The 19,531-nt window shown below is 42.4% G+C and overlaps 1 protein-coding gene across 1 annotated transcript in view; it reads right to left on the reverse strand.

Moving 5' to 3' along the window:
* NRXN3 (neurexin 3) overlaps positions 1–19,531 on the reverse strand; it is a 1,772,673-nt gene that overhangs the window by 983,393 nt on the left and 769,749 nt on the right. The window lies entirely within an intron of this gene.

A 19,531-nucleotide genomic window follows, 5' to 3' on the forward strand; every position in this document is an offset into this window, starting at 1 on the left:
GGAGGGTCTGGGATAGGCATGTGGGATCTCTTGGAGAGAGAAAGAGATAATGGTTGCTGCGGATGGGCAGACTGGATGGGCCATTTGGCCTTTATCTGCCATCATGTTTCCATGTGTGGGATAGGTGCAAACTTACTCTGTATTTAGAAATAGCAGGAAGCATATATGATTAGAGCTATAATCCCAGGATGAGGATCTGAAATAACGTATGTTATAAGAGATCAAGTTTCAAGTTTATTAAAATTTTGATGTATCGCAATATCATGAATTCAAAGCAATTTACAATTAAAAACAAGGTTTTAGTTATTAACTACAACAAACACAGAAAAACATTACAACTGATACATAAGGAAAGAAAGGAGAACTACAATAAGTCTAGTAAAGAAAACATGAAAGGTAAGTACAAAGGGAGGGTAAAAAATTTTTTTTAAGTATTAATAAAAATTAAAAAGAAAATTAAGACTTGATTTTTTGGGTTTTTAAAAAATTTCTCGGAACCTAAGACAGAGGACACGCGAGTTTCTGCAGAGAACGGGGTCAAAAGAAAATCCGACGATTAGGTCTCAAAGGCATCCTTGTACAACCAGCATTTTAACAGTCCTTTAAATTTACTTAGTGATTTTTCTTCCTTAATAAATGATGGTAAGGAGTTCCATATTCTGGGCGCTGTAACCGCAAAGATCGTATCTTGTCTTGTATTTATTATACTATGATATGCCGACCTGTTTTGATTAATGAATATATGTGAGCTAAAAAAATGTGTTTTGAAAAGAGAGATCTGAGTTGAGTCTCGACTTAGTTGACAGAGAATTACATGTAGCCTCTGATGTGGTTGATAATTCCTTGCTCTTGGATCTACCCTTTGGGTTTCTGTCATAAACTTGGGACCTTGATGAAAGGGAAAGGGAATGGGGATTTGTACCCTGCCTTTGGCATTCAAAGCTGTGGGCACTGGAAGATTCACAAGGAGCTGCAGTGGGATTTGATCTCGCAACCTCTGGGTGCAGAGACAGCAGCTCTATCAGTGAGCCACACCTTCAGTCTGTCCAAGGAAGGCAATTCTTATGTTCCCTTGTGAGCCAAGTCTAGGACAATCGAGCCATTGTGACATCATTGATGAGTTTGGCTCTTAGGCATTGGTGGAATGAGGCATTATGACGTCACAATCTCAGCTCTGGAATGTTGCTACTCTGGGTTTCTGCCAGGTAACAGGATACTGAGCTTGATGAAAGGGAATGGGGACTTGTACGCTACCTTTTTGTTGCAGTGGCATTTCAAAGTGGTGGGCACTGGAGGATTAAGTGACTTGCCCACAGGGCCGGATTAAAAGATAGGCCCAGGAGGCATGTGCATAGGGCCCGGAATTGTCAGGGGGGGCCCTAGGGTTGGCGTTAGGAGGGAGCAAACAGGGCAGCTGCCCTGGGCCCAACAGATCCAGTGGGCCCCGCGGTCCGAACTTCTTGATGGAACTGCTACATTGTCCTATTCAGAAGGGCCCCGACAAAGCAGCTGTTCTCACAAGCTTCTGGCGGCTGCCCCGAAGTTTTACCTCTGCCGCGATCTGCCCTGTCGGAAACGGGACGTTGCAGTAGAGGGAAAACTTTGGGGCAGCCGCCGGCAGCTTGTGAGAACAGCTGCCGTGTCAGGGCCCCTCTGAATAGGATAATTTTGGCTGCAGGGGAGAAGCGATCTCTTGCCTCGCCTCCTCCTTCCCCCTTACTGTCAGAACGCCTCATCTTTCCCCCCAAGGCAGGGCCGGCGTTAGGGATGAGCAAGAAGAGCAGCTGCCCTGGGCCCTTGCCTTCTCTTTTGAGCCGCGATGGTCATCTGCTTTCCTCCTGCTTCCCCAACGAGGCGGGCCCACAAGCATTCTTCCTTCCCCCCCCCTGAAGTTCCGGGCCAACCAGGCAGTGATTGGCTGGCCTGTAACTTCCTCTCTGACGTAAGATTTGACGACGGGCAGAAAAGCTTCTGGGCCTGTCACGTCGGGGAAGCAGGAGGAAATTGAGGGCGGTGATTTGGCAAAATCAGCAGCAGCGGCAGAGAGTGAGAGAGAGAAAAAAAGGGGAGGGGCAGGAAAAAAGAAAGCCTGAAAGAAAGGGGCAGGGAGAGAGAAAGAAAGAGAGGGCAGGGAGAGAGGAAGAAAAAATTGGCCTCATGGAGGGACAGAGAGAGATGTTGGTTGGGATGAGGTCTGGAGGAGAGGAAGCATGCAGGAGGAAAAAAAAAAGGATGCACAGTCAGAAGGAAGTGCAACCAGAGACTCATGAAATCACCAAATAAAGGTAGGAAAATGATTTTATTTTCAATAGTGATCAAAATGTGTCAGTTTCTTCAAATTTACATCTGGTATATTTATATTTTGCAGAGTATTAGGGGGTTATGTGCCATTATTTCTGTGGTGTTTCACTGTATGCAGTTTGGCTTCTTGGTGGTTCGATTTAACCTTTATGTACATATTTCTATTTTTAGTTTGTGATTACTTATTCCATACTGGTTGAGGGTTTATTTGTGTTCTGTGTGTATGAAAGACATGGTTTTCTCTTAGCGTTCACTAGCCTTGTTTGGCGAAATGCATCAGGCATGGTTCTTGGGAGCACCTGGAATAAACCTGAGTTGAATCTCCTTATTTTCTGCCAATCTTCTTCTGTTTCATGTTGTATTCTTTGGTGGACCGCTTGCCTTGTTTCATTACAAGTTAACATACATGGAGTGGAACGTACTAGAGGAGTTACAGATTTGGTTGTTTATACATACATATGGGTTACAGTTGGTTGACGTAGAGCAGGGGTGTAATCCAGTCGGGTTTCCAGAATTTTCTCAATGAATATGCATGAGATCTATTTGCATGCACTGCTTTCATTGTACACTAATAGATCTCATGCATATTCATTGCGGAAATCCTGAAAACCCGACTGGATTGCGGCCCTCGAGGAGGGACTTTGACACCCCTGACGTAGAGTGAGGCGTTGTAAACATGGTTATTTAATATAGACTTATATTTTGGATAATATTACTGCTTTACAATATATTTGAACACTTATATATATGCATGGAAAGGGTTCAGAGTTAAAGTACTGGGTAAGTAGGTGGGAAGGGAAGGAAGGGGGATTTTTTCAGAGATGTTTGGGGGTGGCATAGAAGCAAAACTGTGCACTGGTATGCTAATTTTTGCTTGTTTTGAATGAAAAAAAGAAAGAAATACAAGTGGAAATAAATAAGTAAATAAGAAAACAAATAAATAGGGGTGGGGCAAGGCCGGGTCTACTTGTGTGCCTAGGGGCCTTCAAAGAATTAATCCTGCCCTGTTTGCTCAAGGTCACAAGGAGCAGCACTGGTATTTGATCTCACAACCTCTGGGCACAGAGGCAGCAGCCACAGCCCTACCACACCCAACCCAAACCACATCCAAATGAAAAATACATAGAACAAGCCATTGGGATGTAGGAGGGGCCAGCATATGTAGTAGACTGGACGCGAAAGGTCCCAGGTATACATCTCAACATAACATAACCTAGCATATTTAGATACCGCAAAACCTTGCAGGTTGATACAGTTAACAATAAAAGAAAGCCTGTACAAACACAGTGATATACAAACTTAATCCGTCGACATTTTTTTTAAGCAGGAAAGTCTTCAGCCATTTCCTAAAAGGTTGGTATGACATAGAGTTGGTTATCAAAATACTAAATTCCGTATCCCATGTCGCAGCCTGGAAAGACAATCGTCTATGACAGTGATTCCCAACCCTGTCCTGGAGGAACACCAGGCCAATCGGGTTTTCAGGCTAGCCCTAATGAATATGCATGAGAGAGATTTGCATATGATGGAAGTGATAGGCATGCAAATTTGCTTCATGCATATTCATTAGGGCTAGCCTGAAAACCCAATTGGCCTGGTGTTCCTCCAGGACAGGGTTGGGAACCACTGGTCTATGAAAATGTCTTTTATGCGACCAACTTTTACAGATGGAAAAGAGAACAAAGTCAAATTGTATGCTGAGCCCTACGAAACCCACCCCAAATTTTCTGGACCCAACTGTACGCCATCCCTATAGTCCTTATGCCGGCAGATGACACCTTACATGTAGGATTTGGGTGGATTTTGGAAGGCTCATAGATTCCACCATAAGCGAAGTAGTTAGAGAGTCTCCATCTCTACGGTTGACTACATTGCCCACCGGGCTACTCCAGGAACCTGCTTATTGGTAGCCATAACATCGGAAGTTGTCATACCAGTAATATCGGTTAGGTGCCACTGACTCGTGTTAAAGTCCCAGCGACTTGATGAACATCATCAAGTTTTCTTAGCAGAATACAGAAGTACAGTAGAAATTCGATGCTGTCACTGTTGTCGCATCAAACGCCTCCAACACAGGCCGTCTGCTGCCGCCCCGATGGGTGACACTTCGTTAGTCTGACATCTCTGCTGAAACCTGCCCATCTTGGGAGACTCTGCCAGTAGTGAAACTACCGACAGCACAGCTTTCAGCCTCTCAGATGTGCGCAAGGCCCAATGGCACGACAAGCCACGTACCATGACTGGAGGCCAGTTATATGCATCACTTCATTTAATAATTAGCTGCTAATTACTGCTAACAACCGAGATTTGGCTATAATTGCTGTTAATTGCTTCTAATTGGCAGGAATTAACAGCTTCACGTGTAACTGCCTTAAGAATTCTAGAAATAGTGTTTGAAAACTCCATAGCACACAACTGCAAGGGGGCATGGAGTAGGAGGGGAATTGTAACTCAGGGGCACTGATATGGGGGGGGGGGGGCATGAGCTCATCAGGGATGTGGAAGTGGGATGGGCATGAACAGATTAGGAATGTGGATATGGGAGGGCCAGAGTAGGTCATGAATGTGGGAGGGGCATGAGAAAGTCAGGGGTGTGGATGTGGGAGGGACAAGAGCAGGTCAGGGCGTAGACATGGGAGGGGCATGAGGTGATGTGCCAAGCACTTACGCAGGTTACACACATATTAACAGTTTAGGCGACAGCATTTACTCCAGCCTATCAACTGACACTAAACTGTTCAAAGTTGTAAAAATGCATGCGGACTGTGAAACATTGCAGGCGGACCTTAGGAAATTGGAAGACTGGGTGTTCAAGTGGCAGATGAAATTTAATGTGGACAAATGCAAAGTGATGCACATTGGGAAGAATAATCTGAATCACCTTGGGGATTAGTGCCCAAGAAAAGGATCTGGGTATCATCGTAGATGTAGACAATACGATGAAAACCTTCAGCCCAATGTGCGGCAGCGGCCAAAAAAGCAAACAGGATGCTGGGAATTATTAAAAAAGGGATGGTTAACAAGACCAAGAATGTCATAATTTCCCTGTATCGCTCCAGGGTGTGATCTCATCTGGAGTATTGCGTTCATTTCTGGTCTCCTTATCTCAAGAAAGATATAGTGGCACTAGAAAAGGTTCAAAGAAGAGCAACCAAGATGGTAAAGGGGATGGAACTCCTCTCGTATGAGGAAAGACTAAAATGGTTAGGGCTCTTCAGCTTGGAAAAGAGACGGCTGAGGGGAGATAGGATTGAAGTCTACAAAATCCTGAGTGGAGTAGAACGGGTATAAGTGGATTGATTTTTCACTCCGTCAAAAATTACATAGACTAGGGGACACGCGATGAAGTTACAGGGAAATACTTTTAAAACCAACAGGAGGAAATTTTTTTCCACTCAGAGAGTAGTTAAGCTCTGGAACGCGTTGCCAGAGGATGTGGTAAGAGCGGATAATGTAGTTGGTTTTAAGAAAGGTTTGGACAAGTTCCTGGAGGAAAAATCCATAGTCTGTTATTGAGAAAGACATGGGGGAAGCCACTGCTTGCCCTGTATTGGTAGCATGGAATATTGCTACACCTTGGGTTTTGGCCAGGTACTCGATGAAGTTACAGGGAAATACTTTTAAAACCAATAGGGGGGAAATGTTTTTTTCACTCAGAGAATAGTTAAGCTCTGGAACGCGTTGCCAGAGGATGTGGAAAGAGTGGTTAGCATAACTGGTTTTAAGAAAGGTTTGGACAAATTCCTGGAGGAAAAGTCCATAGTTGGTTATTAAGACATGGGGAAAGCCTCTGCTTGCCCTGGATCAGTAGCATGGAATGTTGCTACTCCTTGGGTTTTGGCCAGGTACTAGTAACCTTGATTGGCCACTGTGAGAACAGGCTACTTGGCTTGATGGACCATTGGTCTGACCCAGTGAGGCTATTCTTATGTTCTTATGTTCTAAAGTTGGACACGGGACTAGTGACTTACACTATTATTCTACAATGTTTACCATGTAGAATCCCAGTGCCTTTCCTTTGGACGACGTGTAGAAAATGACTTCCCAAGGACCCATACTGATGCTGGAAATGGAACCAGTGCACAACAAGAATACTGAAGTGATGAGAGAGAGATGACAGTATAAAGACTTAAACCAGGTAACACTTTCTAAATGATGTGAGGTGAGAATAAGATTACTTATAAGAAACATGGAACAGTGAAGGAATAAGAATACATTTTAATTCACCTGGCTTATGTTACATACTATCTAAAGTTAAATTGTAGGAAAATATTGAAGTAAAAGTAAACTAGGATTATAGTTATAAGAAATGACCCCAGACCTTCAATAAAGTATGTGACTTCTTTACTAATGAAATTATTAGAAAGGCATAATTTTGGCTTTGAGAAAAAACCAAAGCAACCTAACAGGAAAGGGGACATCAAATATGGTTAGGACTGTTAGCTAAAGGGGAAGTAAAGTCAAGATGAAGTTACAGGGAAATACTTTTAAAACCAACAGGAGGAAATAATTTTTCACTGAGAATAGTTAAGCTCTGGAATGCGTTGCCAGAGGATGTGGTAAGAGCGGATAGCGTAGCTGGTTTTAAGAAAGGTTTGGACAAGTTCCTGGAGGAAAAGTCCATAGTCTGTTATTGAGAAAGACATGGGGGAAGCCACTGCTTGCCCTGGATTGGTAGCATGGAATATTGCTACTCCTTGGGCTTTGGCCAGGTACTAGGGACCTGGATTGGCCACCGGGAGAATGGGCTACTGGGCTTGATGGACCATTGGTCTGACCCAGTAAGGCTATTCTTATGTTTCTTTGAGCTAGTTCCTTAAAATGACCAGTAGATAAGCAAGTTAGTGAAAAACAGGACATATATAAGCCAAGAGGACAATATATTATGACCACCACGTACCACTGACATCAGGGATGCATGAGTTGCGTGTAGACTTTGTGAGTATATAAGGTGGGAGGTCAGTTGCTAACCATGGCTGTCATAGGGAATAAAGCATGATTTATCAGACATTGAAAAAGGCATGATCATTGGCTACCAGGCCAAAGGCAGCAGCATTTCAGAAATGACGGAATTTGTGAACTTCTTCACAGCCTGCTGTGGTTAAAGTGGACTGTGAGTGGACGAATGGAACCTTTTCAATGACCTGATGTGGTAACGGTGGGGCAGCATAAGCCATTGATCGAGAGGTGAATGTCAGCTGCACAGGTTGATGCAGACTAGTCAGCATGCCGCCATGGAACAACTCACCGTCCAAATGAACCAGGGGGGCTTCCAGATGTGTGTCCAAAATGACTATTCAGTGAACACTATTGCGAATGGGGTTCCAAAGCAGATGGTGAGTGACTGCATCCATGCTCACGAGGGTTCATCGCAAAAAACGGCTGCAATTTGCACAGGAATACCGACATTGGACTTGCACACACTGGCAGAGGGTTGCCTTCTCTGAGTCACGTTTTGAGCGCCATCGAACAGATGGATGTTGGCGTGAAACCGCTGAGAACAAACAACCAGCAACTACTGTTCGATGTACACAAGCTGGTGGTGGCAGTGTTATGGTCTGGTGAATGTTTTCTTGGTATAGTCTGGGTCCCTTGATATCTCTGGAAGGCAATCTTAACTGATATGAGTATCTCCCCATCCTTGCCGATCAAGTACACCCACACATGTTGATGGTCTTCCCTATGGCCAATGGGATCTTTCAACAGGACAACGTGCCATACCGCCAGAATTGTTTGTGAGTGGTTCGCAGAGCATGCCCAAGACTTCCAGCTACTTCTCTGGCCTCTGAATTCCCTAGACCTTAACCCAATTTGGAACCACCTTGAGCAACATGTTCAATGACTGGATCCACCACACGCACCCATCAGCAACAGTCGGACGCACTGCAGTCGGCATGGCTCCAGATACCTCTAGCAACCATCCAGCATCTTATTGAGTCACTACAATGGTGGCTGTCTGCTGTTCATGTTGCCAAAGACGGTTATTCTGCAGGTGGTCATAATAATGTGACTCGGCTATGTAAGAAGAATGGGAAATACTGTGAAGATTACTATTGCCATCTAGTGTTAGAAATTTAAAGTACAGTTGTGTGGAAATCTTATTAAAGATAATAGAAAAACTTATATTGTACAGGCTAAGTTAGGAATTAAGATGAAAAAATAGTTATACTGATTTTAGAAAATTGAAAATAATGTGCTGATTTTGAAAGACTGCTTATCAAGGAATTAAATGTAAGGATTGAAAGATAATGCCGATAGGATGCAAAACAATATGTAAACTAAGATGAAGCTCACAAAAGTTAGGGAAACTGAGTTTTATGATCATAATATATAATAAAATACAAGTTTTGTGATGTAAGAATGCAAAATGTATAAGAAATTAATTTTGTGATAAAAAGAGGAAGTATTGTAAGGTTTTTTTCTAATAGTCAGCTTTTAGCAAAGACCATATGATCTGTCTTGGGTTACATGAATATGCTAATTAACATATGTGCTGTAAAAAATGCTATAAATATTGAATACTGGACTTTGGAGTGTATAGACAGGAGAGGAGGCCTATATACACTCCTGACATGAAAATTGAATTTGATTTCCCATCCTTTGATTAATAAATTTGATACTAAATCTGATATCACATAAGTTTAAGGAAAACTTAAACTCAGTCAAAACAAGAAAAACGTTGGGAGATTTTTGTAAAAAGTAACCTGTAGGAATATGGAGATCAAAAATCCGGAAACTAAACCATCCAATGGTCTCCCATTAGGTATCTGTTAATGACAAGCAGCAAGCAGTTCTGAGATTTTCCACGCTGAATTTTGCTGATAGGATAGAATGGCGCAATGCATTTCAATGTACCACCCAGAATGTGTGACAGTTAAGCACAACCTCAACTTTTCTGAGGGTTCCTTGAAAAGTTCCACGAAACGTGGTCCACGTTGGGACCCGTGAAACTTCATAAGTTAAGTCACAACTATTTTGAAGCCTTTTATAATAATCTATTTCTATATTGAAAATTTACACTTGATACAAATCATTTATAAAACATTCCATGCAGTGGTGGGTTTGGCTTTTGAGGCTTCGGTAGAATTACACAATTCTGAGTGTAAGTAAATTTAAAGTTAAATTACTATTCGTGTTAACAGATACCTAATTGGAGACCTTTTAAAGAAAACTTAAAGACTTATCTTTTTTCTGATGCTTATTCTCAGATATAATGGGTAGCACTGAGAGGATCTTGGAAGACAAAAGCATATCATTGATGTTAATTTTTTGAAAGTTTTTTTTTTTTTTTTAAATTTAGGTTTGTATTATGTGTTGTTTATTTTTTGTATATTGTGTATTTTAAATATGTTTTAGATTGTAAGCCGCCTTGAAAGTTCTCCCTAGGGCAGGATAGAAAATTTTAAATAAACTTGGAAAGTTGGATTTGGGTCTAATTAATTTGTAATTGCAGGCTGAGAATCTTCTCCCTTTGTTAATACAAATGGCTAAAATACATCTGCACAGACTATGTAACAGTCGGGGGGGATTGAACAGGATTTGCAACTGGCTGGCGGACAGGAAACAGAGGGTAGGAGTAAAGGGACACTATTCTGGCTGGAAAGGAGTCACGAGTGGCGACCTGCAAGGGTCAGTGCTGGGACCACTGCTGTTCAATATATTTATTAATGACCTGGAAACAGGGACCAAGTGTGAAGTTATAAAATTTGTGGACGACACAAAACTCTCCAGTAAGGTTAGATCTGTTGAGGAATATGAAGAACTTCAAAGGGACCTGAACAAGCTGAGTGAGTGGGCAAATAAATGGCAGATGAGCTTCAATGTAGAAAAATGTAAAGTCATGCACATAGGGAAAGGAAACCCGATGTATAACTACATGACGGGGGGGATGATATTGGGGGAAGGCAACCTAGAAAAGGACTTGGGGGTTTTGGTGGATAAAACAATGAAACCAGCGTCACAATGCACAGCGGCCTCAAAAAAGGCGAACAGAATGTTGGGTATTATCAAAAAAGGTATCACTACCAGAACCAAGGAGTTATCCTCCCACTGTATAGGGCGATGGTGCGACCACATCTGGAGTACTGCGTTCAATTCTGGTCGCCGTACCTCAAGAAGGATATGGAAATACTCGAGAGGGTCCAGAGAAGAGCAACAAAAATTATAAAGGGCATGGAAAGCCTTTCATATGCTGAGAGGCTGGAGAAGCTGGGGCTCTTTTCCCTGGAAAAGCGGAGACTTAGAGGGGATATGATAGAAACTTACAAGATCATGAAGGGTATAGAGAAGGTAGAGAGGGACAGATTCTTCAGACTGGTGGGGGCAACAAAAACTAGAGGACACTCAAACAAATTGAAGGGGGATAGGTTCAGAACTAATGCCAGGAAGTTCTTCTTCACTCAGAGGGTGGTGGACACCTGGAATGCGCTTCCAGAGGAGGTGGTAGAGCAGAGTACGATTTTGGGTTTCAAAATAGGATTGGATGAATTCCTGAAGGAAAAGGGGATCCAGGGGTACAATTAGAGGGTTACTGTACAGTACAAAGCGCTTTAGAGTAATAGATCACTTACAGGTCATTGACCTACGGGGCCGCCGCGGAAGCGGACTGCTGGGCATGATGGACCTATGGTCTGACTCGGCAGAGGTAGTGCTTATGTTCTTATGTACTCTATACCAGTGGTTCCCAAACCTGTTCTGGAGGACCCCCAGGCCAGTCGGGTTTTCAGGATAGTCCTAATGAATATGCATGAGAGAGATGTGCATATAATGGAGGTGCCAAGCATGCAAATCTATTCCTGCATATTCATTAGGGCTAACCTGAAAACCCGACCGACCTGGGGGTCCTCCAGGACAGGTTTGGGAACCACTGCTCTATACCATGGCACCAAAATGCAATGGCGCATAGTCTGAAGGTGGGCATGGGCAGTGTCTGGGCAGAAAGTGGGAGAGGCACACAAATCTTAAAACGGTACAGTTTACGCCCATTTCTCAGCAATCTCAGCTTGATCAGTGACAGCGTCTGATTATCTTATGGAACGTTTGCATTGGCCACTTCAAAACGCCCCCAATGAATTTTGACATTCTTTGCCTTTCCTTCTGTCAAGGACTGTCGATACAAAAGGTACTTTAATTGATTATTCTCTTTTCAGGCAGCAGTCAAAGATAAAGGATTAAGCCAGTTATAGTAAGTGCAGCGTCTTATACACATTTCAGAAAGCCCTTGAAAATGTAGTTATTCAACAAATTCTTATAAACGACGATCCATATCGAACAATTGGTAGGGTGTGGAATTGGTGTCAAGGGTTTTTGAAAACTAGTCAGTGCTGGTCCATACTCTACCAGATGGGTAAATGAAAGTGGAGTCCCTCAGGGATCACCGCTTTCTCCAACTTTATTTAATGTTTATTACATAATTTACAAGTAAAATTTTATGTTTATGCAAATGACATTCCAATACTTATCCCTTTAACCAAATTCACTTCAGAAGTGTTAAATTATATAGCTTTTATTCATACACAAGTGGAAACCTGGACATCTACATTTAGATTGAAATTAAATCCGGGCAAATCCAAATTCTTTCTAGCTAGTCCTAATGAAAAAATGACTGAAACAACTTTACTTCTAAACGGTCAATCTTATTCGATATCTCCTACGCTGAAAATTTTAGGGGTTATTTTAGATCGGTCCTTATCTTTTAAGGCCCATACCGATTCTCTGGTTAAGAGATGTTTTATTGTCCTCTGGAAACTGCGGACTATTCGGAAATATTTTGATTTTATATCATTTAAAATCCTGGTTCAATCTTCAATCCTCTCAATATTGGATTATTGCAATGTTATTTATCTGGGATCGCATAAAATAACTACTAGTCGACTAAAAATCATAGAAAATACAGCTATTTCTTTGATTTTTAATCTGAAAAAAACACGGTTATATCAGTGTATATTATCAAAAGCTTGACTGGCTACCGTTTGAGGCTAGAGTGTTATTTAAATTTGGATGCATTTGTTTTAAAGTTTTATTTGGCTTAGCACCGGCCTACCTTGTTTCTCATTTTAGTTTTTTTTATTTCTAAGAAAAATATTTGTAGATCTGGTTGGTTTTATTTTCCTTCAGCAAATGCATATCGTTCCAAAAATTTTTGGATAGGACCTTAGCATTCCAAGCAGGATTAATGAATTCATGTTTGAATCTTCTGGTTTCTCCATTTTTTACTTACTATCAATTTCGAAAAGATCTTAAAACCCACTTATTTAAACAATATAATATACATTATTGATTTTTATATTATCATGTAGTTATAATGTACTTTTAATCTTTTTATTTGCACTTATTTCAGTTGATTCGTGTTATCCTTATTCATTAGTTGTAATGCTTGTATTAGTTCTCAGATTTTATTATGTATGATGTTATTATTATATTGTATGCTGAGTTCCTAATTGTGTAAACCGCTATGAACTACTGGTTAGGCGGTATAGAAAAATAAATTATTATTATTGCAATTCCTGAGAATATCCCAGCTTCTTTGAGTTGTAAACCGCATAGAACTGGAATGTAATGCGGTATAGAAATGATAATGTAATGTAATGGACTGAGTGTTTATGCACACACAGTGTTACCTAGACGTACTAGGATTTTCTGAAGAAAAGTAGGCCCAGGGGCTCCCAGCAGACACCACACCAAAGACCTGCCCTCAAAATGTCTTAACACTTCACTGCCCCAAGTACAAAGCAAGTACCTGTCTAAAATATGTCAACCGCTGTGATTGTAACCCCACAGGAAAGAGCGGAGTATCACGTCCTATCCCTTTCATCAATTTACCCCTGAAATGGGGGAGATATATTGGTACGTCAATGAAACAAACTTCCACTTTAATGCATATTGGACTGTACTTTTAGGACAGCACAGGGTGAAAATTTTTGCAAAGGATGTCGAGACTTTTGCTAGTCAATGTGAAAGCTGAGGTAATCCAGAGAAGGAAGATCAAAACAGTGTGTTTGCATCTAAAGCGCTGGAAACCTTAGATCACAGGAGATGACGAGGGTATCAGAGGCACATTCTTATAGCTTCAATGTACAGAAACTGGACAAAAAGTAAACTTTTCAGGCTCACGGCGATTTACAGAGATTTTGGGACAGATGTGGCTTTCGCCTTTCGTCGCAAAGCAGTGTGGGATTTGTAGTTCCTACTATTTATTATTTCTATAGCGTTACCAGACGCACGCAGCACTGTATTTTAAACTCGGAAGAGACGGTCTGCACATTGACATCAGAGCTCAACATCTTGCGTTCCTTCTTCATTCCGAAAGCAACACAACGCTTTCACCACTATTCCCGTCTCCTCAGCAGGTTCGCCAGAAGAAGCTATTTGGAACAACCAACCACCTACTACCACTTCAGGATAGATTTCAATATTCTGGGCAGAAATCAGGACGATGTTAATGAAGAACCTCTTTGTCATTTTGTCAAATGCAGCATATGGTTTTTATCCCTATCCTCTAAGTATCCACAACATCACAGGAAATGTACTGTAATTGTCTAATATTGGCCTAACTCTTATTGTGAGCCACATAGATTCCTAGTAGAAATTTGTAGGATATAAGAAATAATATGACAAGGTATCCTATAATACACCAGGATAAATTGGTCCAAAAATCTAGGATAACTTGACATCTCTGGATTTACCTCTGGAGTAATCTAAGGAAATATGTCTTCACAGAAAAGATAATGGATATGTCCACACCTAGGAACACTCCACATTACATTTAAGGAGGGAGGGGAAACCTACTGATTACCACTTGATCCCTTCCCCTTGGGGCAGCCTTCAGGGAAAAGGAGGGAAGGAGAAGGAGATCAGATTCTCTTTGATGCACCAGCTTTATACTCAGCTCTCTTTTTCCATCTCCATGTACCATATTTTCACGCATATAACGCATGCGTTATACACGATTTTACAATCCGTGCATAACCATGCGCGTTGTACAAATTTTTTTTTACATAGTTCCCCCCCCACCGATGTCCGATTCATCACCCCGAAGGACCGCTCGCCCCCCCACCCCGAAGGACCGATCGCACCCCCACCCGAAGGACCGCTCGCATCCCCACAGCCTCCCCCCTCCCCCTCCCGCATGGAGAAGCTGCCTACGGTTGTTTCCGGATGCCAGTGAGCCCAGCTGCTTCCTCTGCCGGCGGTCCTGCCCCTTCTCTGAGCCCTGTGTGCGCTGCTTCCTCTGACATCAGAGAAAGGGCGGGACCGCCGGAAGAGGAAGCAGCGCAGGGCTCAGAGAAGGGGCAGGACCGCCGGCAGAGGAAGCAGCTGGGCTCACTGGCATCCGGAAACAACGGTAGGCAGCTTCTCCATGCGGGAGGGGGAGGGGGGAGGCTATGGGGGTGCGAGCGGTCCTTCGGGGTGGGGGTGCGAGCGGTCCTTCGGGTGGGGGTGTGAGCGGTCCTTCGGAAAGGAGAGTCGGGGCGGCGAACGGAGATTCGGGGTGGCATGCGCGGTATACGCGTGTGCGCGCTATAGTAAATTTTTTTTACATAAATTTCTGTTCCCCGCGCGCTATACCCGTGTGCACGTTTTACACGGGTGCGCGGTATATGGGTGAAAATACGGTAATCGTGAAAAATTGCAATAGGACCTTCTGAGACTGGAAGACCGGGCGTCAAGATAGCAGTTGATTTTATTTTTTTATTTTAAAAACTTCTGTACCGTTTATAACTAAACGGTTCACAAAGTTACAAACATAATTTAAAAACAAAACCATCATTACATACAAATAATCCTAAAAAGTCATGTTATAACATTATTAAAAACTAAAACCATAATACGAATGATCGTGAACAGTTCATCAGCTTTGCCAAAAAAGGCAATTATTAACTGGAAGAAAACATCTACAAACAGCCGTGTCTTGAGTCATTTCCTGAACGTGCCTTTTACACGGCAGTTTCGTATTTGGCCCACAAGTGAGCAAGTGCAAAGTGATGCATGTGGGAAAGAGGAACCCGAACTATAGCTACGTGACGCCGGGTTCTGTGTTAGGAGTCACTGCCCAGGAAAAGGATCTAGGTGTCGTCGTTGGGGATACGTTGAAACCCTCAGCTCAATGTGTGGCGGTGGCTAAAAAGCAAATAAGAATATTAGGAATTATCAGGAAAGGAATGGGAAACAAAGAGGAAAATGTTATAATGCCCTGAAATCGCTCTATGGAACGGCCGCACCTCAAATACTATGTGCAGTTCTGGTCGCCCTATCTAAAAAAAGATATAGTGGAACTAGAAAAGGTACAGAGGAGGGCAACAAAAATGATAAAAGGGATGGGACAAATTCCCTATGAGGAAAGGCTAAAGTGTCTAGGGCTCTTCAGCTTGGAGAAGAGACAGCTCAGGGGTGATATGATAGATGTCTATAAAATAATGAGTGGCGTGGAAAGGGTAGATGTGAATCGCTTGTTCACTCTTTCCAAAAATACTAGGACTAGGGGACATGCGATGAAACTACTAAGTAGTAGATTGTAAACAAACTGGAGAAAATATTTCCTACACAAAATGTGAAATTAAACTCTGGAATTTGTTGCTGGAGAATGAAGTGAAATTAGTTAGCTTAGCGGGGTTTAAAAAAGGTTTGGATAATTTCCCAAATGAGAAGTCTATAGGCCATTCTTTTTTTTTTAGTTCAAACATTTTTATTGTTTTTTTTTTTTTTTTTTGCTTCAGTTACAGAATGGAAATAACAGTAAAATAAACAGAAAAACCCACTGCTTATTCCTAGGATGAGCAGCATAAAATCTGTTTTATTTATTTATTCAATTTTCTATAGCGTTCTACCAGAGGAGCTCAGAACGGTTTACATGAATTTATTCAGGTACTCAAGCATTTTTTTTACTACTTTGGATCTAGCTAGGTACTTGGGACCTGGGTTGGCCACTGTTGGAAACAGGATACTGAGCTTGATGGACCCAGTATGGCAATTCTTATGTTCTTAAGTGAGACAATAAGTGGGAGGATGCAGGAGGCAGAGCTCCCAGGTTACCCAGTTCAAGGGGGAAGATTTAAGGCCAGTCCTCGATTTCCACCAATGTTATCATAGAAACATGACAGCAGATAAAGGCCAAATGGCCCATCTAGTCTGCCCATCTGTAGTAACCATTATCTCGTTCTCCCTCTGAGAGATCCCACATGCCTGTCCTAGTCCCTCTTGAATTCAGACATAGTCTTTGGCTCCACCACCTCTTCTGGGAGACTATTCCACGCATCTACCACCCTTTCCGTAAAAAAGTATTTCCTCAGATTACTCCGGAGCTTTTCACCTCTTTACTTCATCCTATGTCCTCTCATTCCAGAGCTTCCTTTCAATTGAGACTCGACTCATGCACATTTATATTATGTAGGTATTTAAACGTCTCTATCATATCTCCCCTCTCCCGCCTTTCCTCTAAAGTATACAGATTGAGATCTTTAAGTCTGTCCCCATACGCCTTATGACAAAGACCATATATCATTTTAGTAGCCTTCCTCTGGACCAACTCCATCCTTTTTATATATATTTTTTGTGGCCTCCAGAATTGTACACAATATTCTAAATGAGGTCTCACCAAAGTCTTATAAAGGGGCATCAATACCTCCTTTTTCCTACTAGCCATACCTCTCCCTATGCAACCTAGTATCCTTCTAGCTTTCACCGTCACCTTTTCAACCTGTTTGGCCACCTTAAGATCATCACATACAATCACACCCAAGTCCCGCTCTTCTTCTGTCGTGCACCTAAGTTCTTCACCCCCTAAACTGTACCATTTCCCCTGGTTTTTGCAGCCCAAATGCATGACCTTACATTTCTTAGTATTAAATTTTAGCTGCCAAATTTCAGACCATTCTTCAGGCTTCACCAGACCTTTCTTCATGCTATTTACGTGTCTACTCTGATGCATTATGGGATCTGCAACACTGATTTAAATTAATAGAATCAAGGACTACAAATTCCACACTCCTTTGGGATATAAGTTTTAAACCATAAAGTCTCCCTCCTGGAACTTGGTAACTTGGAGGAGAGGGGATACAGAAGGTTTTTATCTCAGGCAGTGTCCCCTCTAAGGACCGAGTTCATGTGAGCAAACATTTTCTGTTACATTACCCTGATGGTATTATACAATGTATATTACAAATTAAGGGCCTCTTTTACTAAGCCATGGTTGAGGTTTCTAAATGCTCTGATGCTGCTCCAACGCTCATAGGAATTCTATGAGTGTCGGAGTGGCTTGGTAAAAAGGGGGGGGGGGGCAAGAATTAGAAATATAAATTTTAAAAAATGGAAAATAAGGTGATTTCTTATTGAAAAGACTTCAAACATTTTTTCAGTTAATTCTCAGAAACCAACACCTCCTTCCCAGGTCAAGACAGTAAGATGTCTTGACTTAAGAAACGAGGTTTTGGTCTCTGACAGCTGGTCAAAAATGTATTAAAATGAGTTCCATGAAAAGATATCATCTTAATTCTATTTTCTATTTCTATTTATTAACCTTTATAAACACAGGTACTATCCTGAATTAAAAATAAAATTATTTTTTCTACCTTTATGTTCCAGCCATTCACTTCTCTGGTTTCTGCTTTCCTCCGTCTTACGTCTCTTTCCAGGATTTTTCTTTCCTCATTTTTCTTTTGGCTTTCTTCAATTTATTTTACTTCCTCTATATTCAGATTTAACTCATTTTTATTATCTAGTCTTCAAGTTCCCTTTATTTTACAGTCTATTGGTAGCTTTACATTCCTTTTCCTCACCCTGGTTCTCCTATTTTAATTCCCCTTATTCCCAATCTTTAACTCTGCCCTCTTTCTCTCCCCCTTCTATACTATGTTTTCCCCTATATCTGCCCTTTTTTTCCCCTTCCATCATTATCGCTTTCCTTTCTGTCTCTCCCCTCCCCTAAATATCTGCTTATTTCTCTCCCATTTTCCATCCAGCATCTACCCCCTTCTATATAACATCTGCCTTCTTTCCCCCTTTCCATCTAGCGTCTCCACACTCTCTCTTCCCTACCATCAGTATCTCCCTCACCTGTCTCTTCCCACTTCCATGCAGTCTGCCTCCTATTCTCCCCTTTCACTTCCCCCTTCCATCATCTCCCTCTTGTCTCTCCCCTCTTCCATCCAGGCTTATCTCCCTCCTTCTAAACAGCTTATACCCCTCCCTTTTCTATCAAGCATCTCCCCTCTCTCCCATCAATAATTCCATCTGCTTTGTGTCTCTCCCCTTCCATATAACATCTGCCCTCTCTCTCCCCCTTACCTTCCATCCAGAATCTCCGCTTTCACTTTCCCCATTCCATCATTTCCCTACTTTCTGTACCCCACCCACAAACATCTGCCCTCTCTCTCTCCTGTTCTAACTAGAATCTGTCTTCCCACTTCTATAAAAAAATTTACTCCCTCTCTCTTCCCAACCCAAATCATTTCCATCAGCGCCTGCCCCCTCTCTCTCCTCCCACCCCACTTCCACTAGCGTATGCCCCCTCTCTCCCAACCAACCCAATTCCACCAGTGTCTCCCCCTCTCTTTTCTCCACCCCACATCCTCCAGCGTTTGCCCCCTAGTATCCCCCTTAGTATTGCGGCTTTCCCGAAGCAGCAGCAGCAAACTGAAACAAACCAGCTGTGGAACCTTCCCATACATATCCACAGCTGCTGGTTTTGCCACAGAAGAAGTGATATTGAAAAGGGTGGGCTGGCAGCTGCGGGTATGTATGGGGAGGTTCCGCAACTGGTTTGTTTCAGTGTGCCGCTTTGGGACAGCAGCTGTAGCGGCACAAGATGGAAGAGCGGTCCCGGAGGGGTGCTGATCCCGACTTCTCCAACTGCACTGTGGGGCATAAGTGTGCGGCCATGCACCACGCAGCCCCTCCACTCCTGAAGGCAACATTGTAAGCAGTAAGGTTACCAGATGCTAAGGTCAACCTTAAAGGTTAGCGTCCAAAAAAAGATCTAGGCATCATTATAAACAGTATGCTGAAATCTTCCGCCCAATGTGTGGTGGTACTGCTGAGAAGAACTGGATGGGGCAGGGCTGCTGGTGATAGATGTTTTGGACAGAGAAAATTCAACACAAAGGTCTCGGGTCTCAGAACAGGTCTCAGAGCTCAGTGGATGAGCCCTAGATGAGAACACACATTCAGATGCAGACATAGTGGGGACCTTTCCCATAATCTTCACCCTCTGTACCCCCATACTAAGTCTATAAAA

This window comes from Geotrypetes seraphini, chromosome 7 (genome assembly GCF_902459505.1).
Source record: "Geotrypetes seraphini chromosome 7, aGeoSer1.1, whole genome shotgun sequence".
Lineage (NCBI taxonomy): Eukaryota > Metazoa > Chordata > Amphibia > Gymnophiona > Dermophiidae > Geotrypetes > Geotrypetes seraphini.